This window comes from Topomyia yanbarensis, chromosome 2, assembly GCF_030247195.1.
Source record: "Topomyia yanbarensis strain Yona2022 chromosome 2, ASM3024719v1, whole genome shotgun sequence".
NCBI lineage: Eukaryota > Metazoa > Arthropoda > Insecta > Diptera > Culicidae > Topomyia > Topomyia yanbarensis.
The window spans coordinates 99306276-99330374 of record NC_080671.1 but is presented as its reverse complement, the minus strand read 5'-3'; the positions used below and the strand labels follow the sequence as shown (position 1 = coordinate 99330374).

General features: G+C 39.4%; 1 protein-coding gene across 2 annotated transcripts in view; it reads left to right on the top strand.

Moving 5' to 3' along the window:
- Positions 1–24099, top strand: part of LOC131678974 (protein yellow-like) — a 342660-nt gene that overhangs the window by 266439 nt on the left and 52122 nt on the right. The window contains exon 1 of one of the 2 annotated variants that reach the window (XM_058959469.1): positions 20294–20819. The exons of the other annotated variant lie outside the window; for it this stretch is intronic. The gene's annotated coding sequence lies outside the window, so the exon portion shown is untranslated. Of the gene's footprint in view, positions 1–20293; positions 20820–24099 lie in introns of those variants that run through there. 2 annotated transcript variants of the gene reach the window in all.

The following is a 24099-nucleotide window of genomic DNA, read 5'->3' as shown; positions in this document are numbered from 1 at the left end:
GTATTTTTTGTATCAAACATAATGTTTATTCTTCAAAAAAAAAAACGTCAATGAATTTTGGAGAAGGGGCCCTGGTCAACCGTACGACGCAATTTAGTCGCGATGCTCTCACAAGAGCGCTGGACGGCACTATCATCCATCTTCTGGATACAATAACGGATTCTGGTGGGCAACTGCTTCGTATCCTTGGCCTGCCAATTATTTTTGTACACTAGGTCACTGAGGGAGTCGAAAAAATCCTCAATAGGACGGTACTGGAGCAAGTTGGTCGGGTTCCTTTCTTTTGGCACGTACGGTATCTTTCTGCTCAAGATACTCCAGCGTCTTCTTGGCGTAATGGGAAGACGCCTTGTCTGACCAGAAGACTTACTCTCCATCCGCATGATGCTTCTTCAAGACGGTCAGAAGAATTTTCTTAAGACACTTCTCCTGGTACACTTGTTGATTGATGACCAGACAGCTCGGCTTGAACCACGGCTTTGAAATCCCTGTGTCCGATACAGCATAACTTTTTTTTTCAAATTTATTCCTAAACTTATATTTTACTTCGGGGAGTGTGGCCGACTTGTCGCTGGAATAGTAGCTGTCATTTCCTGGAATGTGGGTCTTCGAGAGCGGAAAGTAACTTTCGTCGTCCAGCACGAAAGACGTCCCGCGGTAGTTTTTGCAATCCACCGCACTGCGATTACACGACCGCTTGTTCCGACAGATGATATCCTCCTTCTATGAATCATGGTATGGAAGCAGTAATATTTTCGGCCGGACGGCCGCTACCGATCTTCCACTCCACGCTCATGGATGCCAAGATCCGGAAAACTGTACTCACGGGCACGTTTTCGTCTCGAAAGTGGTCTACCGTAATTTTTTTCCACGATGACAACGCGTTTCGTAAAACCGTACAACACGCTCGCGGAGTGCTTGCTGTTTCGACACCATCTTCGATTGAACTGACAGACTATTTCTAGCACGGAAAACCCCGCAATCACAAAAAATGAATATTGCAATTTTTGATTTTTGTCTTAACTGTTTCAACTAAAAATTGTTGATTCAACTAACTGTCCTGTTGATTTTCGCATCATCAATTGGCTGAATAAATTAGTTGTTTTTGAAAGCTGTCAGTTTTCAGAAAATAAAGACAGCAAAAAGGCAACACAAATTTGCAAATTTTATTTAACCATTTCTTTAGTTGAAAAGGATACGTCAGTTTTCTCGCTATGTTCATTTTGTAAAATTTTTGAGGCTAACATAAAAGAGCTTGATTTTGAAGTTTAGATTAATAAACCAGTTATAATACTTAGAAGTGCCTACCTAATTTAGTGATATATATGTGAATTTATGGAAGTATTTTTATTTAATACATCAGATAGACAACAAATTGCATGATTCGACTGATGTTCGAACGTGAGCAAATCTTCTGGAACCAGGTGTGTATGTTTCATGTGTTTTTACAAATCAGCCATCCAATTTTCTCACATGTTAACAAATGTTAGACATTAGAATAGGACATTAGTCTCCATCAGTAAATTGATCTGTATATTCTATCATTGCATAAATAATTGTTCCATGCAAATAGAGAATCTAGTGGAACATGGAACCATAATTCGTATAGAAAGTCAATGCTATATATTTTTTTTTTATAAAATAGAATTAATGTAAACGTATTTGCGCTGAACAGTGTTAATATTTATATTTCCTAGTGATGCAACGCGTTTGGATAAATCAAACCATTGATATGATAGCAATAAACTTCTTCGAAGGTAATTTGGCTTTTTATTACTGGGTAACAAATCCTCCTTATAATTAACAAAATCGTTAGCTGTTACAACTGGTTGGGATATTTTTCAATAATACAATTGATTGAAACAACCATCTTGGTTTTCAGTTTCAACTCGCACCAATCTTGAAATCGACAATTATATTAGTTGTTACAGCTATTTGATGAGCTGATTCGGATGGTGTGTGTCTTTGCTAACTGACAGCATCGCATTTTCAACTAGATGATTTAGTTGTTTCAGCAACTGTTTTGTTCATTCAAAAACAAAAATGAAAGTTTAGAAAAATCAACAATCGTTTAGCTGTACCAAATTTTAACCAATCGATTTCAGAAATTCGACTAATATATTAGTTGCTATGCGATCGGGAGCGTTTCCGTGAGGGAGTCCAGAACTCTTGGAGAGAAAAAAAATACTTTAATTACAAAAAGGTTAGACCCGTTAGACGACGATCCCAGCTTGCGTGCGACATTTCGGACGAAGAGATTTGGGTTCTGTTTGAAACAGCGCAACGCACTGTTTTGTACCACACAGTGCCTAATGAACAACTGACAGTTCGTAGCGGAAGGTCAACTGCCAAAGGGGTAAAATTATATCGTGGAAAAACGTCGGATAGCACGAATTTCGCGCCAACTCAAACAAATGTTGGCAGCCCCCTCTCAGATTTTATTGAAACTTTCTATACATGAGAACTTGTCACAAAAAGCCACTTTGCATACAATGTTTGTTCCAAAAATGATCTAGACTGTTTTTTGAAAAGGGTCAAACTTTTTTACCAATTTTTTTCAAATGGCTATAGTCTTAAAATGACAAATCCTACAAAAAATGTTGTAAGAGTGATTTTCACAAAATTAGTCAAAACACTGAAAATCGACTCCTTCATTGAAAAAAATCGATTTACAAAATTTAAAGTCGATTTACAAAAAAACATCTTTGATTTGGATGAAATTTTGTTCCAAGATCCAGGTAATTATGTTCCCTACCTACCGTCAAAAATTCAAGTTGGGCACTTTCAAGGAAAAAAAAAGTTATTTGAAGGAAACTTTTCCTTGTCTAAACTGATTTTTTTCAGTGTATTTTTATCAAAAATTAAACAATGAAAGTCATATTGCGCACATCCTACCAACCTGGATTCAAAACTGCGAGCTGTCAAAATACATGTATTTCTAGTGAAAGAAATGGGACTTTCAGTGACTCGTACTTTTAAAAATGATTGTTAGAGATAAAACGAGAAAAAATCCAGGGCTTTAAGAAACGCTTTCGTGTTACACATGTTTGAAGAAATTTTGTATCATAATAATAATGAACTCAATTTATATTTCTCGAATACTATTAGAGTGAATATTGAAGGTACGTATAGGCGTTTTAACCTAATTTCGAATAGAGTAAGGTAACCTAATTTTATTTCCTCCCATCAAATGGTTAGAGCACATGTGAGTTTGAGAAGAAGTTCCGCTATTATTCGACAATCTCAAATTTAACTGCAACGGTTGGATTCTACGAGATTTCCCATTTAGACGCGATGTTGTCAAAATCTTTTCAAATGCTCCATCTAGCAGTAGCTGTGCCACTTTGGAAACCAGAAGACCTTTCTTCACTTTCGGTTGATAGAGCACACATTTGGATATACCAACTGTTTTGTTGATGTTTTATTCCTTGTAGACAAGCAGTGCTCAATGTTTGTAATGCATTTTATTTCATTCGCTCTAAAGATTCATAATCATGGCAAACTGATTGACTCATTTGGTTCTTGTTGGATATCATTGGGCTCATAATAATTGGTCACTTTTTCACAGTTCTTTAAAAAAGAATCGCGGTTCATTCATTCTTTTCTAAGAGTCGATTTTTTTACCGATTCGTGATTGATTCGCCCATCTCTAATTACCATTCATAATTGATTATTGTGGTATCTTTTAGAAGCATTTTAAATCTTTTAGAAATATTTATTGGCGGTATCATTAACATATTTATTGAATTTTGCCGTTTTGGAGAAAAAAATTAGTGTCCATCTTATCCACAGTTTCCGTTTTTACCGGCTTCCCCTGGACGTTGTTATTAGACTCGAGCGTGTGGCGTACGTGTTTTTGTAGATAGGCCATGTAAGGCAAAAGCATTTCTTCTTTCGCCAAGCTGCTTACAACCGGCCATTCCCGACTTTCTCCTCAACAACCTTATCGTTTTGAGCTTTTGAATAACCTTTCACACTTCGTCTAGCATGGGTGGATCCATTGCTTGTCTTTCCTTATCAATCCTTATTCTAACCCATTCGTACGGTGACTCTCGGACCATGTAGACGATCTTCCCAGTCCGTGCAGTGCATCAGGAACCAGAATATGTTTGCTCTATAGGAACGTTCTCTATGTCATTCGGAAATTTGTGCCTTGCCATGTCGTCTCATCACTTTTCTGATGGGAAGATAAAGGGAGCCGAATGAAAAAGGTAGGAAAACAGAAAATGATAATACAATAAAATTACAACCCAAAACAATAAACAGCTTATATTCTTCTCTTTCAATGGTATAATGAAGCCTACTGATAAAACCTATAGCTATTTTCCACACTGTACATAGGCCCATCTATGTATATCAAATGATATGAAGTCCCGTAGTCGGATTCACAAAGATCACACGTATAATGCTCAGCACTCTGAATAGTAGCCTTGTTTTAATTGAGTTTGCAATGTCCAGTCAGTGCCCTGATTAGAATACTGCAAATGTACTTAAAAACATGCGAAAAAGTTTGACATTTTTGGTCTCACATCTGGCAGAATAGTTTTTGTTTAAACGCTAGTTCTCAAACTACGTCAATAGTTGACATATTTGAAGGCAGCCCAAGAGCGTATCTGGTGCTTTCCCGAGCAAACGAAAAGCACATAATGCCTCCATGATGGTCCAAATTTATCTCCACTGCATGGTGTTTTGATAGTGTTTGGAATGGGTTCAACCCATGAAAATATGGTCCTGAAGATCGCATTTAAATGTTGTGGTGCATTTATGGGTTTTGAGACCATTTCATGGTGTTTTGTTTGGCGCGGACCATGTTCATGGTATTTGATGGGGCGGTATGGTGTTTGAACCCATGAGAATTTGTTCGGGTTATCCAAGATGTAGACAGTGATAGTACTGGTTCTAGACGAACGAAATCAATCGTAGCGGCAGCTCTAACCAATTCTTCCGCCCATTTCTATTAATACCGGAGTGACCGTGTACCCACAAAATGTAGATAGCATTTGAAATGCTAAAATCTTCGATTTGAGTTCGGCATGCGACTACTAATTTTGATCTCGAATCTGCCGAACTAAGTGCTTTTAGGGCAGCTTCTGACTGTCAGAGTAAAAATAAATTATTTTACCGCAAATTCCCCGTTGAAGCGCAAATTGTATGCCACACAGAATCAGGAAACTTTCTTCTTGGTACACGGTACAGCATCTACCAAGCGAATGGGATTAATCTAATCTCATTTCATGACAATAGACACCGGCTCGTTCCTCCAACAAAGAACCACCAGTGTGCGTTTTCTTCAAGTTGTTGGTCCATACAGCCAGAATGCCGTTTCAAAGGAAAACTACATGTAAAGTCACTGGGAGCAAGTGTATATTCATCCCAAGTACCCATTTGGGGCCACAGTCTTGTGTGGCTAGTTGCACGAGTTCCAGAGCCCAGTAACCTTTAGATGGTATGTGTTAGAAAGGGCTTCCTATTTCAAAAACACATATAGTGGTCTTACGTTCAAGAGCGCTGCTCTAGAGCAGCAATAGGTGTTATCGAGAACGTACTAGTTATCGCCATCAAGATCATCCTTCCATTTAACTTCGTTTGGATTGTCATAACTTCTCCCTTCTGCCACCAAACAAGGCACCCATATGCCGGTATTGATCTAACAATTGTTGCGTAGATTCACTAAAGGTAGTTGGGTTTCAGTCCCAAGATTTACCGACAGCCCGTCTGCATTGGTCGAATGCCATACAACCTCTCTTTATTCTGAAATCGATGCGAGCTGACCAAATTACTTTTGAATGAAGAATTACCCCTACGTACTTAACTTCATCTACAACAACAAGTCAAAGAACTGTAACGGACGAGTTTCTGTTGTAATCCTTCGTTGCGTGAAAAACACCATTGATGTTCATCTGGAATAACTGGTAATCCGACATGAAGACATCATTGCTCAATAACACATAAGGCTTGATGCATCAAATCAAAAAGTGTGTTAATTTTGTGATAAAAATCGGCGAAACCATATGTCAGAAACCCAAGCTTATTAAATTTCCTTAACAAGCAATCGACGACAAAGTACCATAAATGTGGTGACAGTACACCACCTTGAGGACATCCGCAAACACTCAGTTTCCTCATCTCTACTTGTCTTAACGTGATGCGTGTATCCAGTTAAAGGAACTCCATGACCTCGTGCTGCTTCCAAAATGGATTCGAAGGACACGTTATCAAAAGCATCTTCAATATCCTCAAAAACGGCTGAGCTTGATTGCGTTTGAGAAAAAGCTTTCTCAATGTTCTAGACAACATTGTGTAACAGGATCGTAGTAGACTTCCCCACTGACATGCATGTTTCATTGCATGTAGTGCTTGTACTAACGGGTTCCTGTAGAAGTACGCATAACTCTAAGCGGACAAGCCTTTTTGGTATGCTCAAATTGATATCTAATCTACCCCTAATTATGCGGTGGGCATTTGCATCACTGCCGATTATGAGTGGAACCTGGTACAGTATGAATCTTTATGCGGCAAACACGCCAAACAGTAGGTGTATTCCCCAATAATGTTATCAACTATCATATTAACTGTGACAGCTCAAATATAGAGAGTTGCGATGTCGGGTATAAGACACGTCAATACTCAGTACTATTCACAAGTACCTTTACATGCACGAGGCATTTCAAATGGATTTGTCATGCCATTTTTGTTGTAAACTAGGAAGACGGGGTTAAGTAGCTTTCCAACATGGAAGTTTCCTTTATGGAAATACAATTTTTTATTTAAGATGTTTGCGTTGATCACGATTGAAGACCAATAGATCAACTAAAACTTCAAAACTCAAAAAAATCCATTACTATATGAGTATTTCTCGTACCTTAACGATTAGTTGAACAAATAATAATTTTTCCTGCATTCGGAAACGTTTTTCCTAAAAAATCGTAGTTTTAAGCTCTAAAAATTGTCTTAAAAAATTGTCATCTTCAAAACAAAAATTTCTGCATAAAAAAGGAATGGTTGAGGTACGAAAAAAATTGATTACGATCAATTGAAAAAAAATAATAAGAAAATCGGTTGAGTGGGTTTTAGGAAATCGTGATCACGAAAAAACCTTGTTTGAAAAAACAACATTTCGAGATAATCGAGCTTAAAATTTCATGTTACCACTGCTCTTGGTAGACGAAGTGCGCTTGGAAGCACTGTAACCTTGGATCTATTTCTCAGATCTCTATTAAAATCTGGGAAAATAATCTCAAAGAGTTGTACTTTCAAATAAAGTAATAATTTTTTTTTGATTTTTTGAAAAATAAAGCGGTATGTAACCCCTTACTACAGCAAAGGTAAGACACCACGACACTTCGTGCGTGACTGGCATATTATAATTCTGCCAGCCATTCAGTCCTTGGTATGGTGAAACACCTCGACTTGAGAACTGCTGTTTTCAATCGTCTTTTACGACATGGGAGCAGGAGCCGGGAGGATCAATTCTTGGCCGAGATAATTCAACCCGCCGGATGCTACACGACCTTGCCTAGTATCCATCATCAATCCTGATTCTATTTTATTTGTACGATGACTCTCGGACCGCTTAGAAGCTCTTCCCAGTCCGTGCAGTGTAACGCTATATCGCTCCAGCCACCTGGCGTCCAAAAGGGAGCATCTTTCAGTAATCTTTTCTTTCCCTTCCAAAAAATGGCGAAATGCAGCTTCTTTTTTGCCTCCTAAAGCAAATCACCCCCTTAAATTGAATCATGTTTTGTTCCTGCCCTGAATTTATTTATATGCGGTATTTTCTTATTTCAAAACTTCCATGTAAATCCCTTATTGGAATGATGTCACTTAGATCAATAAAGACCCATTTCTGCATTAATTAGGCCATTGGTCATGCTAGTTCTACTGATCACAATTCATCAGAATCCGTCCCACTTGCACTGACGAGGGACAGATCATCTACCCCATGACTGATGGGAATTCCCACAGCAACTTACTTGCACTGCGTTGCATTTTTCTATATGGATGGTGGGGACTCACTGTCTGTATTTTGACCACATTGAAAATCAAATGGAGTTAACAAATTCAACAATGTAGTTTACGGTTCGTTTTTGCATGCTCCTGTCGGATGTTTGATAATATGGACACATTGCACCATGACGCACCGCATCTATAAAGCACTGTGTAGGAAAATATATTGTTTTGCTAATAGAAAAAAAATTACTTTTCACCTTTCTTATGGAAAAATGTTTCCGTGGGCAGAGCCTTATACACCCGGTCAGCGGAATGTTTCTTTGCTTGTATGTCTGGATACCGTTATACGAAATAAGTACCGCTACAATATTATCTTGCACTGGGAAATAGGCCCGTGCAAAAATGTCGAATTGTCGAAATAAAATGGACCTCCCGACTGAAATTGTAACCGCCCTCCGGAACCGGGCAATTTGTAATCTTTTTTTCGGGCCAAAGACATTTTTTTAAATCTGTTGCAGATTTCTCGAAACGATATTCGACCGTGACAGTAAGCAGACGAATAATATTGTGGGCCTTTTACGAAGGAGTACAGAGTATATGTACCAGCTAATCAAGTTGAATATGAAAGAGTCATCACCGATTCGAGTTTGAACTGTGTGGATCTGCTGCTGTGTTGGATGTTTTAAAGATCCTATGCATCAGCCAGTGAAGATACTGGACTGTAAACGTGCTGGCGACCTTCACCGGATCTACTGTTTTAAAGACCCCATGCATCAACCAGTGAAGATACTGGACTATAAACGTGCTGGCGACCTTCACCGGATCTACTCTCAGGAATCAGAATATATTGGCTTAAATGGCACGTCCCCCGTATGTAGTCGGGGATTTGTGGCTTGCCCTGTGTTTTCATCATTTCCTGAGCGGAAGGAAAGGACAAGGAGGTGTGGGGAAGTAGAATTGGATCAACTTTCTCCGTACAATAACCGAAACATGGTGGGGTGCCCACCCAGGAGACTTGATCAGGCTGTACCAAACAAAATGTTGTCGGTGATGGAGTACGGGTGTTTATGGTTCAGCTTGGCTGTGAACATACACTTCACTAAAGCGAATCCATTATTGTTGATTGCGTATTGTTTTGGGTTGCATGCACTTGACCCATACGATGAGTTTAGTCCTTCCACTGAAAAATCGATTTTGGTACCTACCGATGCGATTTTTTTTTTTCAATTTGTTTATTTGATAAGGCATGCATGCGTTAGCTTAAAGGTGCCATTTTTTTATTGTTTTACATTTTGAATTTCTTAAAACTAGGGGGTTACACATTTCAATATTATTTTGTTTTATATAATGAAACTAAAAAAAAAAACTTTACAGCTAATTTATACATATAAAAGAGGGTATAATATAATATTCGTAAGATTTGGGGGACGGGTCATTTTGTGTGTTCTTTGTATTGTAATTCACTTTATGATTTTTAGAAGGGAGTTTGTAGGAGAAATTAATTATTAACTAAGCGGAACATTTTACAAGCTTATTAACTAGAAATAACTAGAGAGAGTGGTTCAAGATTAAGGGGAATTAATTAGGGCTCTTTTTAAAGTAGTGGTACTGTTGTGCATTTCTTAACGAGATTAATTATTGATCAACTAAAACTAGAAGATAGGGGGCACATAAGTTTTGGGAAGATATTCAAGGGGAGAAGGGGGTGAAGACATACATCTGTGTATCAGAGACATGGGAGAGAGGGTGGACAAGGCTGAACGGGGGGGGGGGGATATAAACTTTCAGTTTCCGGCATCAGGAATCAACGACCAGGATTACAAATTCGAACGGATTTATCAAGTATTGGGACGCCGGGCGGTTTTCCTCGAGCCGGCAGGGGTTGCTCCAGACGATTTCGTAGTACGGCTCAGATACGGATCGGGAACACACCGCGCTGCGTGTGTAATGTTGTACTGTAGATCTCGTGTTGTTGGTTCATTCGACAGATGTTTTGTCTCGTCTTGGAGTGGTATCAAACCATCGTTGGGGTACGGTAGTCGGAAGAGGGCACTTCTGGGAATGATAAGAGAAAAGATAGGGGCATTTAAATTTGGATATTGATGGTTTTGAGGAACGTGTATATAAGGGACATGTAGAAAATATCGCGGCTTGCTAGTACATCTCGAACCGGGACATTGGGTGATCTTCCTCGGGCCGAAGGGAATCGAATAGTTGAGATCTGGCAGAATAGTACTCGGCGCATGCCCAGACAACATGTTCGATTTCGTGATAACCGTTACCACAAGCGCAGATACCGCTATCCACGAGCCCAATACGCCGGAGATGTGCGTCCAGCGTGTAGTGATTGGACATGAGCCGAGACATCACGCGAATGAAATCCCGACCCACATCCATCCCCCTGAACCAAGGTTTCGTCGATACCTTAGGGATTATCGAATGTAGCCACTACCGATGCGATCTCTTGAATCCGTTAGTAATTGCAAATTTCGAGAGGCTTGTTTAGCTCAATTCTCAAATCCGCTTTATGTCCTTGTACTTCGATTACATGGCACAAAATATCAATTCCTCTTTGTATTATCCCAACTGTGTCAATCTCGCATGCTTCTGATTCAACTGTATTCTTCGACTTATCCATGAAAAATGAGATTCGTCCGAGACTGTTCTCCGTGGTACTTCGGAGACGACTAATGTCAATCTACCAACAATTGAACATCCGACGTCTAGATTCTAGGTGTACCTGACAAAAATATCACCGTAGGTAACAGAAACGGACATTCTCGCAGTTGGCAAAGGCTGTCTGCTCTCTGACCACGTAGTCGTGAAAAGCTTAAAACCGAGGAGCCGACATATATCTACGATGACATTTGTGTCTTTCAAAGTAGGTGTTAAACCAGAACTGTGGGAGAAATCAATGCTTCCTTCAACGTGGCCGCAAGGTGTAGAATTTCGCGAGTTTACTGACCATGGTGTAGGGGCCACAAATCAGCAGTTTTGGTAACCGGCAGGGCCGAGTGTAACAGGACCTCATTCCATAGCGCATCATACAGCTGCCTAACAATGTTTGAAACGCACTGTTATGCTGAGCCAGTCGAACCGCAAGCTTCGTTTATTGCTGAACATACCGCTAGACCTATTTATAATGCTGATAATAATTCTCAGCTACCACTCCCTGTTCACAATACTCAACCAGTAACCCAGCTTCCTTCCAATTGCCTGACTGTTTACTATCAGAATACCAGAGGTATACGAACCAAAACAAATTACATTTCACTCTCGGGCTACGACTACGGTGTGATAGTGTTGGCAGAAACATTGAGTTCTACAAGATAACGACACTAATGAACTCATGATGAATGTAGTTCATGGTTGACAATTCTCGGTGGTTTGTTTACTTTGCCAGTTGCGTGAGTGCGAGTGCAACGGGTGCTCATCTGTTACATTCGAACTCACGTAACTCCCATGTAAATAAACCACCGAGAATTGTCAAACGATGTTCATCCGGCTCATTTTGTGGGGTTATGTCGGTTGGTGTAAAATCTAATGGCTTCGATCAGACATTGCAAACTCAGAGTTCCCATCTTCGTATTCAATTTTTCGCTGTGATCACAATATATCCACAAGCACACTAACCCGTGGTGGTGGTTGCTGTGAAAACATAACTAAAGTGCAAATCAGTTTCCCTGGATGATTGCCAGAAACTGGAACAAGTTTTTATTCGTTTGCAGTTAGCACACCAGGTAGGTATCTGCTACGCCGCCATGATTTCTATGCCAACATCTAAAACGTCGCGTTAGGGTCGATGTACAATAAACAGAATCAATTTTATTCTACACAATTTTGTGATAGTCGAGTTCTTTTAATTTGTTGGTGCACCATGGTATAAAGTTTTTGTTATTCACCGACATGTCCAAAACAACACATTCCTTCCATTAGCTATAAAATATTTTCGATTTTTAACAAATGTCTAAAAATTGAGTCATGCGGTACGGTATCTGACTAGTGAAAATCGAGCTTCGAGCAAAACAAGCAGTACAATTTAAACTGTCAGTGGGGCCACAATTTGTGTGCCCGCTGAGACGTTGACTTGTGTCAGTTCAATACAAATGGGATAAGGGTGCCATATACGTGTAGCACACCTAATGAACTCTGATCCAACTTTGTACATCTTCCAAACCACATCTGGACTCTCGACGAAGATTTAAACACATTGCTACCCATTATCGTTGCATCGTTGGAGCAGGAAATTGTTCTCACAGAGTCGTTGCTATCCATTGGTTTACATCAAGTAAATGAATTACTGAATGGTAGGCTTCTCGATTTGGCATTCGTCAGTAAGCCAGATTGCGTTGAGATCATTGATATGCCACATTCTATTTTAAAAATTGACCATCACCACAAACCGTGCGTGTTGCAACTTAACTTACATGATGTTATTACTCTTAACCCTGTTACATGACTATGTAACTGAGCTTGACTTCAACCGTACACAGGGTGGCCAGATAGAATTCCTTAATATCGGTAGGGTCACTAAAAGTTTATCGGTAGTTATCGGTAGGCCGGGTTGTTGTCCCAAAAACATAGTATTGACATAGAATTGTAAAATACTGACAACACAGATCTCTGACCAAATCCAACCCAAAAAATGAATGTTGAGTAGGATGTGTCCAAAATCAATAAAAATCGATAGTTTTCGGTAGGAATAACAAAATATCGGTAGTTTTGCCTTGTTCGTCTGTGAATCGGTAGGGAAGACTACCGATAAATCGGTAGGTCTGGCCACCCTGCGTACAACCAGCCGCTCAGCTCATGTGTCAGACCATTCAATAATGTTTTCTTTGCGCTTGACTTCGACATTACAAAATCTATTTTTAAGAACAGAATTTAACTTAATCTAGTAGTAGTCTGTATGATGTAATATGAACTGTAGATGTGTCAAAATAAGCCAGTTTTTATTATAAATCTGGAACTACCCGAGCAACACCAGTTGTTGACTAGCAGTTTCAGCAACATAATTCGTTACATAAAGGTATATGGCAACCATTATTGCGATGGTTTAGCAACCCAAAAAGCGCACGTGTAAAAGCCTTTGCTTATGCAACTAATCGCTGTCGTTGCTTGTTACAAGTGCTGCTTGGGTATCTACGGACAAATCTACATTGACAAATACCTCCAAAAGTGACTTCTTGAGGTCTCATGAAGGTCTGACATTAGCTTTGTACTACTTTTGCTATCCTAAACAGTGGTAAACATTTGAACATTACAGAACTTCACTCTGTCAGAAAATGTAGGGCCATCAGGAGCTAAAACTTCGTAAAATCACACTCCTGGTCCTTTCTTCAAAATTATCCAGTGCAGTACTCTGCGTCACATCCCAGTCAAAAAGGGCAAGTTGCTGGCTAACGGGGGGCAATTTGCCAACTCGGATGCGCTAATTGCCCTTCAATTTGCCAGCAAATTGCTGGCAATTAGGGGGCTATTTCAAATGCAACATTTGGGCGGTTTGCCGCCGTCATTTTTTTGCCGCATTACCTGCCTTTAAATCGCCCCCAAAACGCCCACAGAACGCGACATTTAACCGTCCTTAGTTGCCTAATATGAAAATTACAAATAATACTTATTTTCGGATTCATTATCTACTCACATAAACACAACCAAACTATTCGAAGAATCAATGCTGAAATTGATATTGCACACCAAAACTTACCACAATCTGACGATCATTAAGATTTTGGGTCAGAGATCTTGTTCTACTATACTTACACACGATTCCACAATTTCCCACATTCGTTGGCTTCATGAAGTACACGAAACAAACAAAATTTAACAAAAGTACACGAATCAAACAAAATTGTTAAAAAAAAACAATTTTAAGCTTAAGCCAAACATGAACCGCCATGTTGGAAAAAACGATAAAAACAACCAACAAAACAAAACAAGTCCATTTCAGCCGCCAGAAAAATTGTCTAAGTATTGAAATTGCCTTTAAATCGCATTCGCAAATTGCATTTGTTCCTATGGGCAATTAGCACAGGCGAGTGGAGTCAAACGTCAAACTGTTTAAATCACCTGCCCATGTTCGTCCGCATTTTTTTTGACCGGGATACTTCGAGCTTGAAGCGCTCATATGGTAGTCAGTCTTTGCCAATAAAGCTCCAAAGATAAACTCTAGATAGATGTGGTCCGATGTTTCCAATGTAACATCTAAATGCGACCCCTCGATGAACCCGGTTCACCGTCAGAGTGACAGCTCAATAATAAACGGAAGCGAAGCTTTGCGAAAAAGCAACAACGTCGATCTTTGCGTCGTATCTATGGCAATGAGTAATTACGAAAAGAAGGAAATTTTCGGCAGAAAAGTAAACAAACTTCGAGGTTTTCAAAGTTCGGTAATTAGGTGATGTCTCAAGGAATATAACTTTTTGCTATTGATAACTGGATTAGTAAATTAGTGGGCTAACTAACAACTGATACATTTCACGGCAATTTCAGCAACGAAAGTCGTCAATGTCAAGTAGATGTTAAACTTCGAATTTTCTTAGTTGTAACTGTTACCATATTATATTTCAATGTCCGTATAGATTACCCGTTTCTTTCATAACAACATTGTTTACTACTTTGATTTGATTCGTAACCATAGCATTCTGTCGACGCGTTCTAAAAATTATTGACGCCTATTAACGAGGGGATAGCAAAAGCATACTATTATTGAGTTCACCGGTTCACGGTTACTGAACCATGTTTTGCTAATGGTTTGTATGGAACATAGTAATCTTGAGTTTATCTTTGATAGCTCTTCTCCCATCCATTCTTCTTCTAGGCCGCCGATGGATCAAGAGCCCTTGTCGTTGTCTTTATTATATTTATTGGGCATAATAAACGTCGTTCGCAATTTGGCATTTAACCCAATTATGATGGAAACGTGTATGATAGGGAGAATGGAGATGCCAATTTGTCATTAATATTTCGCAGTGAATTTTTTCACATTCATTTAGGATATCTTTTATACTTTTTGTACGCTTGCTTTGTACTGCAAACTTTGGAAATGATCATTGAAGTGTTAATAAGAAGCAATACTCCCGATGGTCTGCTGTTCGGAGTTAAAATTGCTCGTTTTGAATTATCGGAAATTGATTGCAAGCGACTTTCGTAAATATTACTAAAATCATATAGTCTCTATTATATTCCACGCGGCTTTGTCCTTTTATGTAACGCCCCACAGTGGCGGATCTTAAAAAGTGGCGGATCTTAAGACAAAACCTCAAATGTTACCTAATTTGGCTGAAAATCACAATTTGAGCTAATTTTGAGGTACTGAACTCATTTTTGATGTCAAAAGTAAAATATTAAATACATTTTTCCATACAGTGTCATTGAACCTTTCTTATAACTATGATCCCGTTTTCATGATAGATTTTCCGTTAATGTTCACCAATGTCAGCGATATCATAAAAAATGAAGAACACTACTTTAAAATCAATTTGTATAACGTGTTGGTTTACTGTAGATTGTCTACTATTTTACACAAAACACCATGCGCCTCCATATCAGCAACAAAGCTTCAAAATCTCCTTAAAACTTTTTGCGCACTTAGGCGCAGAACGAGACCATGATATTCGAAAAGTAGAGGTTATTTCCCATAGAATGTATACTATGTGACCGCTGCGAAATGATTCCGAAATTTTGTACAGTATTTTTGATCTGACCACCTCAAACATATTTAAACGAAAAAGTCGTAGTTCCAAGCAAATTTACCGAATATATTCTAATCGCTAACCAAGTTCTTTCATTCCTCTAAACAATGAAACTAGTTGTGCTGAAATCGGACCAAAATTAAAAGAGCAACATGCATTTGAAGTGAACAGAGCAATTGTGGTTTCGGAAATGAAAATCATTAAAAAGTCCGGATTTTGCTACGTTTAAACTGATGTTAAAAATCGTGTTCCAATTATCATAAAATTTTGAATATACTTCATTCAATACATGAGAAATTTAGGAAAAATAGAAAATATCAATATTTCAAAAATAATTTTTTGAGGTTTTGGCCAGCCTCCAGCCACTGTGCACCCCGCGGAAGAATAATTATTAAAATGCCTATTCGAACGGCATTCATATTTCTACTGGAGGTCGCACACCTGAAAACTTTGATACAAAATGTAAAGACAAAGCGCGTGAGTACTTAGCTAAATCACAATATCTACCAAGATATATCCCGATTAATCTCACTACCTACTAAGACCAATCCTATCCTGCGACATTTGTGGATGATGCAGAGAATTCCTCGGTCATAAAAGTCACTGACACTGAAAAGTGTTGAACTAACATTCCTTCCCATCCCAAAATCGACCTGCATGGGCGTGGTCGTTATTAATCATACTATAATCTTAGTTTCTTTAGGTTGCACGTTGAGTATGATGTACTACTCCCAAGTACAGTAATGTTTCGATTATATCACGGTCGGTCTGTATTTTAGCGTGATATATTTGAAGCGTGATATATTCAAAACAAAAAAATACATTCAAGCATTAACCCATGTATTTCTATAAACAAATAGTAATAAAAAGTTTTTTGCCTATTTTTGCCATATTTCTATTATCACAATACCCATTTAAAACCGTTGGTTAGAGCAGCGTCTGCCATCTTTGTTCAACGCATTGGGTCAAATGGTATGGCATCAGCGGATAATTTTTCTCCACAGCTTCACTTTACCTATCCCGTACCGTTTCTTAAAATTGTTGAACTACCCAAAACTAAACTTGACGGAATCTGGCACGCTAAGGTTTTGGACAAATATCTTGAATATTAAAATCAGTGTATTCGAAGAGACTACGATTCAGTTTTCGTTGTTTCAACATCCATAGAGATAGTCCCATCTCCAATTGTTAATGTTGTCCTTTCAAAAGAAAAGTATTCACAGTAATTCAAGAATAATGCATGTCTCGTCATACCTACCATATCGCGTATTTTGGTTTTCTCATTATTTTTGGTAGATTTTCTTGTGGATAACAATTAAGTGAATAAAATGAAGTCAATTTGTTTACTCGTTATACCAGACGGCCCCTTGAGGACACGGCAAATAAGTTACGAAGAATTTAAAACTAAAATTGGAATCGGCCGATAGATATTTCGGCAATCCTATTCACTGCAACAAAGTTTTTGGTAAAACATGATTTCGAGGTTATTCACGTTTAAAGTTTCGCGCCACTCTCACGTAAAGGAACTGCGCTACAACTTTGCTTCTACTGCTTAAACATCTATAAACATACCGATTTTCAGATACTTTCTTAAGAATCTGTACTTTAAGATAAACGAATATAAAAGATCGATTTTTTGACCGACCTCATCATATGTAATCCGAAAACCAATAATAGGCTCATTACCCTACATGTAAATAAGCAAATCAATTGTAAAAAATCCTGATAGTACCAGGACACAACATGTGTCTTAATTGGATCAAAACGTAGTGTGTCTTGTCCGTTTTTGAAAAAGCGTGATATAATCGAGACAAAACCGTGATATAATCGAGGGTGATATAAACGGTGCTGGGTCATTAGGCCGAAAGCCGGTAGGCCGAATGTCGTTCGGCCGAATGCCGTTAGGCCGACTGCCATTAGGCCGAAAGGGTCATTGGGCCGAAGGCCATTTGGCCGAACGGGTCATTAGGCCGAATGGGTCATTAGGCCGAATGGGTCATGAGGCCGAATGGGTCATTAGGCCGAATGGGTCATTGGGCCGAATGGGTCAGTAGGCCGAATGGGTCATTAGGCCGAATGAGTCATTAGGCCGAATGGGTCATTAGGCCGAATGGACCAAAGAGAATGATAAATATGTATTGCGATTGTAACTGAAAACTTTCAATGAAGGGTGACTTTTTACGATTTTTTAAAACTTACAATAATAATGTTTTGAATATTTACAACACCTTTCTCGTTGCTGTAATGGAACAAATAAGTGAAAGCGACGCCTAATGTGGCTACGCCACATCGCTTTATGTCAAATGCTGTCCGACATCGCTCCGCTCCGTCGGACTTAAACTAAAAAAAAGCCCCTATGTTTGAGTAATCCGGGCAAACGAGTGGATCACAGGTTTGCTTGCGAGAGGCCGCCGCTTCCGACGTCGAATAATATATTCATTAATTGCATAGGTATTAAAAATTTTAACGAATTTGCGGAGTCGTTCATTCATCTGAGCGTATTCATTCCTCTGTGCGGTTCTTCCTCCACATTTCATTCAAGGAACACATTCGTCCACACACTACCAGCTTTCTGTCCAAACAAAGTTCGTCAATCGTCTTCCATGTTCCCACATGCGGTGCTCCAACAAGTTTCAACTGGCTATGCCACGTTTCGACCTGGTTTGTTATTCTTGATAATTCAATGCATTGGAATATACAGATCAAAAAGACGGAGGGTATATAGGAAGACAGCGCTGCGGAGACTAACTAGCTAACGATCAGAGGTTAATCGAGACTACCAACTCACAAAGAAGTACTCCAAATTCCATGGTATATCGTATACTAGATCTTTTGAAGTAAAGAAGAAAGAACGGTCTCTTCAGTTTTTGCGATCTTGACAAACAAATTTGATGATCGAATTTTCCATCTGGCTCGTAAAGTTGGTAGCAATTGTTTATTGTTCGTTTCAAGGATCGTTGCTACATGCATCTGTTATTTTTACGAGCAAAAATGCGTAAAGATTTTTAAATCATGCAACTCCACCGAGATTGGGAGAAAGTAGCTCGTTAAATGGACTAGGAAAATCGTCAAAAGATTGGCGAAGCGTGAGGGAATTAAGTACTCAAAGGGAAGTTCCACTTGTACTCGTAAAGAAATTTTATGACGAGATGTTTTGAGGCGCTTGCTAACATTAAAAATGATAGCGAATATGCGTCATTGTGCCAGAGAGACGCACTAGGGGTACGTTGTAAACATCGGAAACAATTTGGGTTGAAACTTTAATTTTTCAGACGTTATGACATACATTCAATTTTTGATCTTATGACATACGGCTTGTGTATCTTAATGTTCCGGATGATACATGCAATGCTAATGAATACATATTGGTATCCGCAATCAACAAGCTTAAAAAAATGTTTCTTAATAAAATACATATAAATAAACCCATCACAACCGATGTTAAGGAATATACAGCACTCTCCAAAGAAAAGCCAAGCACCTTCGATTCTAAACGCGTTTTCTGTTTGACATTTCGTGGGACCCTCTAATACAACATGACTTTTTAGCCTTGGGAAACACGTGAACCCGTCATCTCAATTAGTCTCTGAAACGATGCTTTTAATCAAATGACATTCAGCGCAATGGTACATACGGCCTAATGATCCATTCGACCCTACTGCCTCATTCGGCCTAACGACCCATTCGACCTAATGACCAATTCGGCCTAATGACCCATTCGGCCTAATGACCCATTCGGCCTAATGACCCATTCGGCCTAATGACCCATTCGGCCTAATGACCCATTCGGCCTAATGACCCATTCGGCCTAATGACCCATTCGGCCTAATGACATTCGGCTTTATGACCCATTCGGCCTAATGGCGTTCGGCCTAATGGCATTCGGCCTAACGGCTTTCGGCCTAATGGCCCGACACCATATAAACGAGTATTGATATAAACGCGTAGTGATATAATCGAAACATTACTGTATCACACAATCGGTTCAATATGCAATTTCAACAGGCTTTGATCAATCACGGAAAACTCACGGGTGGTCAACTAAGCTAAGCTAAGAGTAGTCTGATGTAATATCAAAAACGAGTAAATAATAAATAAATTATCACGACGTCGACCATATTGTCTGGGCTTGCGCCGAGCATTGTTCTACCAGATCTCAACTATTGGAAATCCGGCTCGTGATGGAAATGTATACCTAGATTAAGGATAGCTTCTTAAATTCAATATACAAAAATATTTTAGTTTTTTTCCTAGTTTTGAGAAATTAAAATTTGACCCAGAAATTGACATCTAATGCAAACGTGCTTTATCAAATAAACGAACCTAAAAAAATGGAAAAATCAACTGACATATCGAAAACAGCCATAGTTGACCCAAATCTTTTTTTATCGCTATTGACAAAAACGAAGCGTCTTCTCGGTTTCCACCCGATGGAGGCGCTAGATAAATATTCAAAACAAACGAAACCGGATCAAAAAGTATACTCCAAAACATTGCGAATAACTTCACATTCCGGCACAGCGTGTTCCGCCGCCGCGTGGGGGACAAGAGAAAGACACAACACAGTGATAAGGAGTGATGATGCGAGAGGAGGCAAATCGGAAAACAAAATACTTTCCATTCCAGTGATTTCATTCGTCGTCTTGCACTCATCGCGAACAGGTCATTTGCGTAGTTACCCGAACCGCTCAATAAGAGCATAGTGAATAACTAACAATTTGATGTACGCGTAAACGGTGTATGTAGTTAGTTCATTAGTATTAAACCCACGGGAGTCCGGTTGGTTCTACCCGGTTTTCCCAGTGTTTCGGCGTACGGTCTTTGTGACGTGTTTATTGTTTTGCTTCACACGATGTAAAATAGTTTCCATTCACGGGTCGTCATCGCAGTGAAGCATCAGTACGTACAGTTACTACATAAACAGTTGGCACAATAAACAGCAGCCATTTGCATCGGTGTAATCCGGCCCAAAGTACATACCGTTCAACATAAATAGTGATTTGTTTAAGCAGTTGTAAACACATTCCGGGCCGGATCGTGTCGCAGTGTGTATGTATACATACTCGTCTGTTTCTACATCGATACTTTATTGTTTGACGACGGTCTGCTCTTCACTCTGTCTTCGGGCTATCGAAGCAAGTTGATCGTCAGCTCGTTCAAGTCCACGAGTCCCAGGTAGGTGATAAGTGGAAATCCAAACGAACCGCAAACTCCTATATAATGTAGCGGAATGGGGAGAAATTTCATGGCAGATTTGTGTATGATGAGAACACTTGGTTTGTGCGATCATTTGCCGGGCTGGTCATTGGTGTTTCGTGCCTGTACAGTCGCTTAAATCATTAGCGTTTACAACAATAACCAACAACAAGGTTTCACTTACGTAACCACTACAGTTAAGTAGATAATGCTAAAATGTGGATCCAGGTGAATTCAATTAATAAATGAACATGAATAGACGTCGTACTTTCATTCGATCATGTGAAAGGTAGAACGATAAAAGCACAACAAAAATGAAAACTTTAAATAAGCACTGTAGCTTCCTATTTAATCTGAAAGAGTGGAACGCGATAATTGCAGTTCATGATAATAAAGAATAAGTACTGCATACCAAATTCGCGAGGGCAGTGCAGCGTTTTTGTCCTCCAAAGCTTGATCGCTTAACGATCGAACGAAAACCAAATTGAGCGTTTGCGCGGAGCGCTGAACGTATTGCAAATTGTTTTAAAGTGAGGCATCATAGAAAGGAAATGGATCTCTTCCTAGTTATTTGGTTGGTACCAGCGCAGGGCCACCGTCGTGCCGCTCTGTCTGGTGAATGTAATTGATGTGGTTCAGAAACGGCTTACGAAAAGCGGATTCTAATACAATTCAGTGACGACTCGCTTTTATCAGCTCCTCTTGGTGTATTGTAGGCATAGACAAAGTCGGAATATATTTCCTCTTTCTTTTCAAAAATCCAATGCTTGTAAAATATTCTTCTTCAGTTCAAATTTAACACCAATTTTTTGTGCATAAGACCTAACATAAAGTATGGTTTTTGCAGTGGTTCGGATTCTCTTCGTCAGTAACTAACACCAACTTAATGCTGGTTTGATATGTCCAAACCAGCATCAACATGGCGCTAAAAAGTCACACGACTTGAGTAATCGGATTCACAAAGATCACACGAATAACACTCAGCATGCTGAATAGTAGCTGTTAATTGAGTTTGCAATGTCCAGTTAGTGCTCTGACTAGAATACTGTAATTGTGCTTACAGCAAATTCTTTGACATTTTTAGACTCACATCCGAAAGAAAAGTTCTTGTTTGAACGCAAGTTTGCAAGTTACGCCAATATGATTAGCATGTTCGGTTGCAGCCCAAGAGCGAATCTTGTGCTTCATCCAACTTATCGACAGTGGTAGAACTGGTTCTGGACCAACGAAGTCAGTCGCAGCCCCATCCCTAGCCAATTCGTCTGCCTATTCATTTCCAGTATTACCGGAATGACCGGGTACCCATAGAAGGTTGATAGCATTTGAAATGCTAAGTTCTTCGATTTGAGTTCGGCATGCGATTACTAATTGCGATCCCGAATATGCCGAATTAAGTGTTTTCAGCGTAGCCTGTCAGAGCAAAAATAGATTCTTTAACCACAAATTCCCTGTTGAAGTGCCGATTGTACGCCACACAAAATCGCAAAGATTTCTGCTTGGAATACGGTACAGTATTTACCAAGCAAGTGGTTTAATCTCATTTCACGACAATAGACTCCCGCACCGGCTCGGCCCTTCAACAAAGAACCATCGAAATTTAAAACTACGTATTCTTCAAGTTGTCGCTCCATCCAGCCAGACAGCTATTCCTCGCGACGAGGAATTCTCACATTGAAAATTTTAAAGGGAAAACTACGTGTGAGTGTAAGGTCACTTGGAGTAAGTGTCTCGCAATAACCATTTGGGGCCACAGTCTTGTGTGGATAGTTGCACGATCTATTGGGTTACTGTTCCAGAGCCCAGCAACTTTAAGACGGAATGCACAAACAAATGCTTCTTGTTTCAGATACACATATAGTGGTTTTATGTTCAACAGTGCTTCTAGAACAGCCGTAGGTGTTGTTGAGAACGCACCAGTCGTCGCCATCAAGACTATCCTTTGAAGATGGTATAAATTTGATTGGATTGTCAAATCTTCTTCCTTCTGCCACCAAACAAGGTACCTGTGTCAGTATTTGTCTAACAATTGTTATGTAGATTCACTGAAAGTACTTGGGTTTAAGTCCCCAAGATTTGCCAAAAGCACGTCTACATTGGCCGAAGGCCGTGCAAGCTTTCTTGATTCTGAAATCGATGTGACCTGTCCAATTGAGTTTTGAGTCAAGAATTACCCTAACGTATTTAACTTGATCTGCGACAGTAATTTTAGAGTCAAATAACTACGTCGAACAAGCTCTGGTTGTACTCCTTCGTTGCGTGAAAAGCACTATTGATGTTTTATTTGAATTAACTGACAGTCCAACATGAAGACACCATTGTTCAACAACACATAAAGCTTATTCCAGCAAATCAAAAAATGTGTCAATGCAAATACCGGTGATTAATATACGATAATCTTCGGCGAAACCATATGTCGGAAACCCAAGTTTATTAATATTCCTCAACAAGCCATCGGCGTTTCCATAGAAGTGGTGACAGCACACCACCTTGAGGACATCCTTAGATACTCAGTTTCCTTATTTCTACTTGACTTAATGATCAGCACAGATGTCGGTTGCTAAGCATTGCGTGTATTCAGTTCGTGATGTGTGAAGGTACTCCATGACCTCGTGCTGCTTCCAAAATGGATTCAAAAGACACGTTGTCAAAAGCACCTTCAATATCGAGAAAAACTCCTAAACTTGATTGCTTTTGTGAAAAAGCTTTTTCAATGTTATAGACAGCATTGTGTAACAGGGTGATAGTAGACTTCCGCTGCAGATATGCATATTACATGCAGCTCGCCCAAGATAACATCCCGAATGTACTGGTCGAATAAACTTTCCACTGATTTGAGAAGTAAGGAGGTCAGACTGATCGATCTAAAGCTCTTTGCCTCCTCGAAAATAGCGGGACCACCTTTGGGAATGAGTTCTACCCGCCACGCTTATGTTGCAAGACTACAAGTAAGAACTTTTTCAAAATATGCTTGAAGTGTTCATATCCTCTTTGAAGTAGAACCGGAATGAATCTTCCCGGAGACTTATACGGAGCCAACAATCGCCTATTTGATCGATTCGGTTGTTACAATTTTACGAGTAAGTAGTACCCAAGAATCAGAACTACCTGAATAGAACTCATTGAAAATCGTCAGTGATGGCTTCGTACAGCTTGAAAAGTATGTGTCAAAAAGACAGTTAAGTACTACATCTTCATCAGACGAGTAATCATCATTAGCAGTTCTAATCGAACTGACATGAAAGTCTTTCGATTTCGAAAG